This window comes from Octodon degus, unplaced genomic scaffold (assembly GCF_000260255.1).
Source record: "Octodon degus isolate 3935 unplaced genomic scaffold, OctDeg1.0 scaffold00010, whole genome shotgun sequence".
Classification (NCBI taxonomy): domain Eukaryota; kingdom Metazoa; phylum Chordata; class Mammalia; order Rodentia; family Octodontidae; genus Octodon; species Octodon degus.
In genome coordinates, this window is record NW_004524586.1 from 5,805,219 (window position 1) to 5,814,803 (window position 9,585).

Sequence of the window (9,585 nt, forward strand, 5' to 3'; positions counted from 1 at the left end):
TATTTATTTATTTGGTTTCGCTATGCAGCTTGGACTCAGTGATCCTCCTGTCTCAGCCGCCCCAGCACTGGGATTACAGGTGTGCACTAGCACAACTGGTTTTGGTGGCCAGTGAGGCCTGCAATACCAGGGATTGAACCCTGGGCCTTGCATTTGCCAGGCAGGTGCTTATGCTGCTGAGCTGTCTCCCCAGCCCCAATGTCTACATCTTAATTGGTGTATTTAGGCCATTTACTTTTTTTTTTTTTTTTAAAGTTCCAGAGATTGAATTGAGGGCTTTTGCACTGAGTCACAAACACAGCCTTTATTTTTTTTAATTTTGAGACAGGTTTTCACTAAGTCACTAAATTGCCAAGGTGGGGCTTAAACTTTGATTCTTCTGCCTCAGCCTTCCAGGGTCTTGGGATTACAGGCATGGGCTGCCACACCCAGTTCAGATTGTTTATATCAGTGCTTGTATTTGTCATTACAGTTTTCTTTCTCTACTTTCTTTTTCCGATATTTGTGGCTACTTGAATATTCTTTTAGAATTCCACCCTGATTAATCAATCCCTGGTTTTTCCACATCCCTGGTCATGATTTTTATTGTGGTCTCTCCTCCTCCTGTTTATTACTATCAGCAGGTGATGAGTACCATTTTCCCCATTGAAGTGGACTCTGGAAGTCCCATTCCTGCTTTCCACTCCTTCCCTTCTCTCATTTTTAGTATAATTGTCTTGCGTATTGTGTCAATGACTTAATCAGGCTATGTTTCAATTTTTGTTTTGACTATCAAATATAATTTAGAAAACTCTAAAACAAAAGAGAAATGGTTACTTAATCATGTCTTTACTTTTCTGTTTATATTTCTTTCTTCCTCACATTTCCAAGTTTCTTCTATCTTTTCCTTTCTGTTTAGAGAACTTCTGCTAGCTGTTCTTTGAGGGTAGACCTCCTGGCAATAAATCCTCTCGATTTTCCTTCATTGGAGAATTTCTTGCCTCCTTCCTTCATTCCTGAAGGATTTCTTTTTCTGAATATAGAATTCTATGTTGACAGTTCTTTTCTTGAAAGTTGAATTTTGTCCATACTTTCCTGGTTTCTGAAATCTGCTGTTATTCAAACTGACTTGCCCCTGTAGGTAAGGTATTGTTTTACTCCTCTGCTTTCTTATTTCTTTCATTTTCAGAAGTTTGTATATTATGTATCTTGATAGGAATTTGTTTGGACTTATTATATTCAGGTTTTTGTTCTTCTTGTTGAATTCATAGGCTTATGCATTTTGCAAAATTTAGATAATTCCCAGCCATTATTTCTTCAAGTACTTTTTCAGTCCTTGAAAAAAGTCTTTCTTTTTGCTTCAGAACTCCAGTGACATGAATGATAAATACGAGAGCTTTTTGGTATAATGTCGTAGTTCCCTGAGGAACAGAGGTTGATTCTTTTTTAGTCTGTTTTCTCTGTGTTGTTCAGATTAGGTCATTTTTATTTTCCTGTCCTTGAGTCTGCTCATTCTTTCCTCCATCCTTTCCATTTTATTCTGGAGATACTCCATTGAGATTTCATATTTGGTGTATTGCATTTTTATTATTCTAAGTTTTTTTTCCTGTTCTTTCTATCTTCTGGATTTTTGTTTGTATTTCAACTCCACTTAAGTGGCATAAAAGAAAACCTTTTATTTTAACATTCTGGAAGCCAAAGTCCATGTTTCCTTTGGTTGACTCTGAAAAGTTTGCATAAGCTTGGTATTGTTGCTTTCTTAAACATTTGGTAGATTTTCCAGAGGCCATGGGGACCTCGACTCCAGGGTCCACTTCTTCCCTCTCAGGAACTTAATTTTAGCATAAGAAACCTATTGAAATTGTGCATCTAACAGTTTTGTCACCCTTATGATTAAATCCTGGGCCTGATTTTTAGCAGTCTGCCCTCTGGTTACAGGGAACGTGGGTCTTCCAAAATGCTTTCAGGAAAGCTCAGCATTTCCTAGTTCACACCGCAAACATAAGTGATCCAGGTCCAGAATCACAGCTGGTGCTGCTTAGGACCATTTGTGGTACCAGTGAAGTTAGTTGGGTTCCTTGGAAGTCAGTGTCTGAGGAGGGATTGGGGTGGAACAAGAAGAAAGATACAGGCAAAGGACAATTATCTGGATTATCTATTTCTTACTGAGCAAGTTTGGTAATTCATGATTTTTCAAGGCATCTGTCCATTTTGCTTAAGTAGTCAAGTTTATAGGCATAAAGGGTTTTTTTTTTCACATTCCTTTACCTTTGGGTCTGTAGTGATAGATTTTATTTTATTTCAATGGAAGGCTGTTGAACTGTTTCCCACAGCAAGCAGTTGGGCTCCATCTAATGAAGCCTTTCTTTGGATGGATGCACCTAAGAATTCCCTACCAGAATGAGCGGCCAAGCACCTGCTACCAACTCTCCCTCCATGGGGTTTTGTGTTGTGAAGGGTGGCCTGTGGGGCATTTCCTGCCTGGGGATAGATGGCATGGAGCACAGAAAGCATTGCTGTCCCCCATACTGTGAGTGTGGCTCTGCATGTCATGACAGCTGTGGTCATAGCCTTTGAACTGCAGGTATATTTTTACTTTGACCTACCTTTGTGCCTAGGTTTCTCCTTACCTAAGCCTGCTGCTATCTTAATTAACTAAGCTTCGCATAGTGCTAGTTTCTCCATGTGATGCATCTTGCTTTTCTGGGGTGTTGGTGACCTGCCTATGCCAAGGGGTGGGGGGTCAGAGGGACAGAAAGAGGCTGATTCTATTCCCAGACACCAATGATACCAGTGGGTCGAACTGCGGCTTCAAGCACCATGCGTTCCGATCTTCACTCCTAGGATGTGTGAAGGTGACTTTTGTGTTTTTGCAGGTGCAAGGAAATGAAGGCTCTTGAAATGAGTTCATTCTGTATTTACAGAATACAGAAGAGAAAGGAGAGAAATTTGAGATATGTGGACCCTTCACTTCTCAGACCTTTGGGGCCATGGATTGGTCAGATTGTATAGTGTAGAAACAATAGATACCAGTTTGACTACGTGAAACAAAAAAGAAATTTATTGGAAGGATCTAGGAAAGGCTGAATATTGTGATCAGCAAGGGCAGGCTACAGCTCAGGAAACTGGTTTCTCGGTAGCACTAAAAGTGGTTGATTCCGGTTGCCACCAATGAAGTGCCTCAGCTCATCCCGGGTGTGCAGGCCCTGGCTCAACAGCAAGGGTATGGGAAGTGAAAGGGGACACTATGACAGTCCTGTACAAGACACTGTGGAGTGGTTCTGTTGTCCCTCCTCTGGCCCCAGCTCACCTCTCCTAGTCACTGTTTTCCTACATCCTTCTAAGAACCAGGGAGAGCCTGACATCATCTCTGTATGCATCTCTCTGTCTCCCTCTCTCTATCTCTCTATCTCTCTGTCTCTCTTTGTCTCTGTCTCTCTTTGTCTGACTCTATCTATCTATCTATCTATCTATCTATCTATCTTTAGAGGATACCTGAGTCAGCCACGAGCAATAATTAGACTGTGATTGTTCTATTTAAGCTCCTCACTTAATCAATTACAATTGCCCATGCTGCCTCTTAGTATTGATTATAAAGTTCCTTGTTCTGAAAATCCTAAAGTACACTCCAGGGACAGTGTGCTGCCCCTCTGATTCTTGTAGGCATATCAACGCCCTGTGCTGGAGCAGACCTTTCCATGTGGTTGCTCGAGATCCTTTCTCATCTTAATTGTTTCCTAAGACAGGACAGAATAACAGCTCCTATTACCAATCTGCAACTAAGTGCGAAGGAGCAGCCAGTTAATGGGGCATATAGCTGTTCCCAGGTGGGAAGGATGGGGTTGACTGCTCCAGATGCCCTCTCCAATAGGACACAGGATATGGCCTGGAGATTGGCTGTGAACCTTGTGAGAATGATAATTGAGGAGAGGTGACTCTAGGCAGACATCAAGCCACCCCATCTACCACTAATCATCATAGTGGGCAACAGCAGCTGAGGTCTGGCCAGGGATCTAAGGGGACAGGAAGGGCTGCAGGGCTGTTTCAAGACTAAAAGTGTGGGCAAGTGGGAAGGGCATGCTTCAGTCCTGCCCCAGACCTGTTCTATTAACATGTTGCCAGAGAGTTCTGGACATATGTACTTCTTAAATTCTGGGGTAATCTTATTACCCATCAAAGTCTGGGAACCACTGAGTTGAGCAGACTTCTTAAATTGAGACCTGGCTCTTTGGGGGTATCTCTGATATCCCCTGAAGCTGTGTCTCTATGATTTTATACAGCAAAGAGCCCACTGTTTGTGTCAGATTCTCGGCGCGATCTTCCACAGGACAATGCAGGGCACACAACTCTGAAGCAGAGTGGACAGGGTCTGCGCTGGGGCTGAGGGCAGAGGTGGGTTTTGGTGATTCTGAGGCCAGTGTTGCCTTGAAGCACTCTTGTCATAGCCCTGTAAAGTGAGTGTTCTCCCTTAGTTCAGCAGCTAGGTGCCACCCCTTGTCTGCTGGGAGCCAAACAGGACTGTGTGACACCAGCCAGAGAGAGAGAAAGGGAAAAGAAGAGGGGGAGGAGGGAGGGGGAGGGGGAGCGGAGAGGGGGGAGGGGGGAAGAATGACAAGATAAGATTTGGGGTGGATGTGAGGGAACTAGGGATTTGCTTTAGGCTCATCCCAAATTCAGGTGACAGAAGCCACTTCTAAACCCTGGAAGAGGGCTGGGGAGATAGCTCAGTAGAATAAGTGCTTGCCTGGCAGGCACAGGGTCCTGAGTTCAATCCCTGGTACCACAAAAATAAATAAATAAATAAACAAACACACAGACCCTGGAAGGTCATGGTTCTCAAAGTACAGTTGCTAGAGGAGCTGCGTCAGCATCACCTGAGAACTTCCTGGAAACACCAGTCTCCAGGCCCAACCCAGACCTCCTCAGCTGGAGGCGGAAGGAACCCACCGTGTGTGCTCTTATCCCACAGAGCTGGCTCTGCTGCGCACTAACACTTAGCACCATGGCTGTAAGGGAGCAAGGACCTCTTACTTTTGGATAGATTTGCTTGCTGAGGGCTGGAGCAAGTGGATCCAGTGATCCATACAGTCCAGCACCATCCTGAGAGGGGCCCAGCAAAGGCTGAGAGCTAAAAATACTTTTGAGACCTGTGGTTGGGTGAGAGGAAAGGCCAGCCTGGCAGGTTAATGTTTTGGGTTAGAGAACACTGACGCTGGGGTAGGGGCAGGCTTTGCCTTGTTTCAGACGTCTGTCTAGGTAGCCAAGAGCTGTCATCGGGCTGTTGGGGAAGGGCAGGGCTGGAGATGTGACTACTCATCAGCAAGCAGGTTTATTACCCAGGGAAGGTGCCAAGCAATGGCGAAGGGCACCTCGCACAGTCTCTGCCTTCTTCAGGGTTCTTAGCCCTGGGAGAACAACCACGTTATGGCCTCTGCTTTCCACAGATGCACACAGCCATCTTTGCCCCTGAGGAGTTGACTCTCCCATAGCGAAGATGAGAGCTGCAGGCATAACTGAAACCTATCTGGAGTCCGGGACCTCAGCACATCAGTGCTTTGAGGGAGTAGAGGGTGGGGGTGGCTTGCAGCAGGTGTGAGCACAAAGTAGTCCTCATGGAGGAGTGGCCATCAGGAGGCCTCAGCAGATAGTTTTCAGGATGACATCTTTTACAGCCCTGGTTACCTCTACCTACCCTTGGGGCTCATCCAGGGGCAGAAAATTCTAGTTGGGACATAAGATGAATGGGAGGACATGCAGGAAAGGCAGTGGATGGCTGGCAAGAGGGAGCACCCATGGTAGGAGCAGAAGCAGGCATGCCTAATTTGCAGGCCTAGTGGGCTTGATCCAAACAAATGATGGGTTAAAAAGAGCAAATTGGCAGCGCAAACTGGACACACCTGGGTGGAGAGACTAGGTGGGAGGTTATTGCAGGTGTGGCATGATAGAGACCCTCAGTTAAGGTATACGCATGGTGGCAAGATGCCAATGTTGGAGTTAATAGCCTGGTAATTGTTTAAGTAGGGAAAGCCTGCAAAGTGCTGCCCACCCTACCACGGATGATCTGTAAGCCTATTTGCTTCTTTTCTCTCAGTCTGTTCCTGGCCAGGGAAGTGCTCGATAGATTCTGAATTACATATGTAAATAATGGGGTCAATAACCAGGAAAAATAGCAAATTTAAATGTTTCTCAATAGAGAAACAATTGAGTAACCCTTGGTGTAGGCATGTTATAGGATATGGTGCAACAGAGAAAAACCAAGGAATTGTTCCCACACGTGTTATAAAGCGCAGAAAGCAAATAGCATACTGGGGATGTAGCGCAGAGGTACAGTGCTTGCTTGGCACGTGTGGCATCTTGGATTTGATCCCCAACACCACCCCCCCACCACCACACATACATGACAAGTACTCCCCAATGCAGAGAGAAGGGTATTGAGTAGTTCCTTTAGAAATGGCTAACTAAATGTACTCTGGGTCCTTCTTGCTTCAAAGAAAGAATTGGACGAGACAAGCCAAAATGGTGCCAAAAGTTTATTTGAAAAGTGAAGGGTGAAGGAGTGTAAGGGGAAAACTGGCTCTGTAGAGCAAACTTGGGCCAAATGAGAGAAAAAGAACAAAAGTTAAAGTACACCCTGGTCTAGAGGACAGAGTGGGTGACCGTGAAGGGTCACCGCAGCAGGCTCCTGGGGGTGTCTGCATCCTTCTGTGTTGTCCACACCACACGGGACCCTCAACAAGTCCCACTTCCAGGGTCCTGGAATTATTTGCTGCTGTCCTGGGATCTTGTTAATAAATAGGTCCTACTTATTTCTCCACCAGCTTCACCGTGCCTTTCCTCCTATTTTGGAATGACATCATGAATGTTAACACATCCTGTAACATGGCTACATCGACGGTTGTTCAATTGCTTCTCTATGGAGGAACATTTAAACTTGCTATTTTTCCTGGTTATTGACCACATTATTTACATATGCAATTCAGAATCTATCAAGCACTTCCCAGCCAGAAACAGACTGAGAGAAAAGAAGCAACAGATTGTATATGCAAATGCATTAAAAAAAAGATTTAGAAAGACACACAAATCATGACAGGCAAAGCTTTCCACCTGGGAAGAAAGCAAACTTGGAAAGAAAGGAAAATGTTTACTTTTGGATGCCTTATAGTAGGTTCTTACTCAATTATTTTTAGACAACTAGTATGTGTTCCTACATCACTTGCATAATAGAGATAACTTTAAGTTTAGTTGTAGCTGAGAGTGTGCTCGGCTTTGTCGTGTAGTTGGAGGAATGGTGGAAGCTGGTTATGCATGGCCATGAGTTAAAAACTGAGTCCAGCGCAGGGACTCTCAACCCCGGCAACCCCAGCGTGCACCAGAATGACCAAGGGGCAGGTGAGAAAGCACACGCCAGGCCCCTGACAGTCATACTGAAGGAGGGTATTAGGGTGTGCCCCAGGCAGGGCTTCCCAAATGCATTTCCAGGGTTCCCATGGAAATCCTCCCTTGGCAGTTCACGAAGCTGCTTCTTTTCCTGGGAGCAGCAGTCAGGTGGTCCCCCACCTGCTGGATGACAGAGCAGGCAACCTTCCTGCATTTGTGTACAACTAGTGGTAGGGGAGATAGCAGGAGCACTTCGTGGAGCACTTCCTGAGAACGTGTCCCAGTGGGGTGAACACCCCCTTAGCTGTATTTGCTTCCTTGGGTTGTATGTCGCTGCTCCTCATGGGATCTTCACTTACTGAGGGACAAAAGTATGACTCAGACTTGGAAAAAGAGCAATTGAAAAAAAAGATTTGAGCTACTCATCTCAAATCATCCACCCCAAATTCTTTTTGTTTTTTTAAATGTATTTAGTACAGGGTTTCTCTATGCAGCTCAGACTTGTAGTGATCCTCCTCTTTTCAGCCCCCCAGGGCTAGGATTGCAGGTGTGTGCCATCAGAACCGGTCTCTGTGGCCCGAGGGCAGGGCTGGTATGGTATGTGGTGCCGGGGATCGAACCCCTGTCCCTGTGCTTGCTTAAGCAGGCATTTAGTTCACTGAGCTACCTTGCCAGCTCATCCACCCCAAATTCATTTTGAATTCTAAACAAGTAGGGAACAATTGCATTAATTAAACATTTAATTCACATTCATCAAGTCTCAAATACTGGTTTTAGCTCAAATTTATGACAAGGTTGTATCATTCATAGCTGCCCATATATTGCATATAGATCATTGGCTCACTTCCCACAATAAAGTGTTTGGTTATATTTATGCCCATTTTGTAGGATTTGAGCATAATGTGAGTATTTGAAGTGATTATAAAAGACATCTAGCACATACTTGTTTTTATGACATAGTTGGTTGGGACTATGGCGAATTTGCTGTCGAATCCCTGCTGATCAGGCCAGTGGCCACCAATTACAAACCTGTGCCTAAGGGAAACAAAGACTGCTTCGCAATCACCATTTTACCATGCAGCTTTCAGGAATCTAATCATAGATGAGGCCGTTTGCTCATTTACTAGGTGGAGGTAGAGGGCTGGCTGGCCCCGTACCTCACACATCGCCGGGGCAGTGTCCACAGGCAGAGCTCTGTCTTTAAGGCCGGAGTTTTGATTCTTTGTAGGAAAAGGGGGCTTCAAGTGATGATCTCTGCAGGACAGGGAGGAGCACATGGACATCCTGCTCCTTTGTTCAGCCTCTTGGAAGCCTTTGCCTGGACTGGGATTGACTCTTGCAGCAGCTATGCAGAATCTAGGCTTTCTGGCCTTTGTAACTAAGCGGCCACGGAAGGCAGTTTGGGTTCAGTGGTAGAGCTTGGGCAGCACCAGCTCTTCTTTTTCCATCATAGCCGTTGGCTCCAGTGAGTCAACTGTGCCTGAGTGAGCGTCTAGAGTGGCTGAGATAGGCTGCACTGTTGCATGGAACATTAAGAGATGGAAGAGGGCTTAGAGATCTGAAGTCTGATATTCTTTGAAGACTGAAAACAACCTCTCACCAAGCAATAAACAAATGAGCTAAAGCATACTGTGTGTCAGCTGCACCCTAAGGGCACACATACTGGCTCACTTAGCCCTTGGAGTGGTCCCATGAAGGAGGCACTTCTGGTATCCCCACTTACAGATGAGAAAGTTGAGATCAAGAGGAGAAGCTTGTCCAAGGTCATCAAGCAGAAGGTGACTCAGTTTTGAATGGGCCTGCCTGCCTGCCTGCCTGCCTGCCTTCCTTCCTGCCTTCCTTCCTTGCTTCCTTCCTTCCTTCCTTCCTTCTTTCCTTCCTTCCTTGCTTGCTTGCTTTGATGCAGGGTCTCACTGTGCAGTTCAAACTTGTAATGATCCTCCTGTCTGAGTCTCCCTAGTGCTGGGGTTACAGGTGTGTGCCACCATGCCAGGTTTGGAGGCTGGAATGACATGTGGTACTGGGGATCAAACTCAGGTCCTTCCACTTGCTAGGCAGGTGCTTAGACCGCAGAACTATCTCTCCAGCCAGATGCCTTCTTAATTCCGAGCTTAATTATCCACTCCAGCACAGGGAACTGACTCCTTACTGAGTGGGGAAGTAGAGAGGAAGCTCCTAGAGATCCTAGCTGAGGGTAACAAAGAGGGGCAGAAGGCACAGAAATGGTTG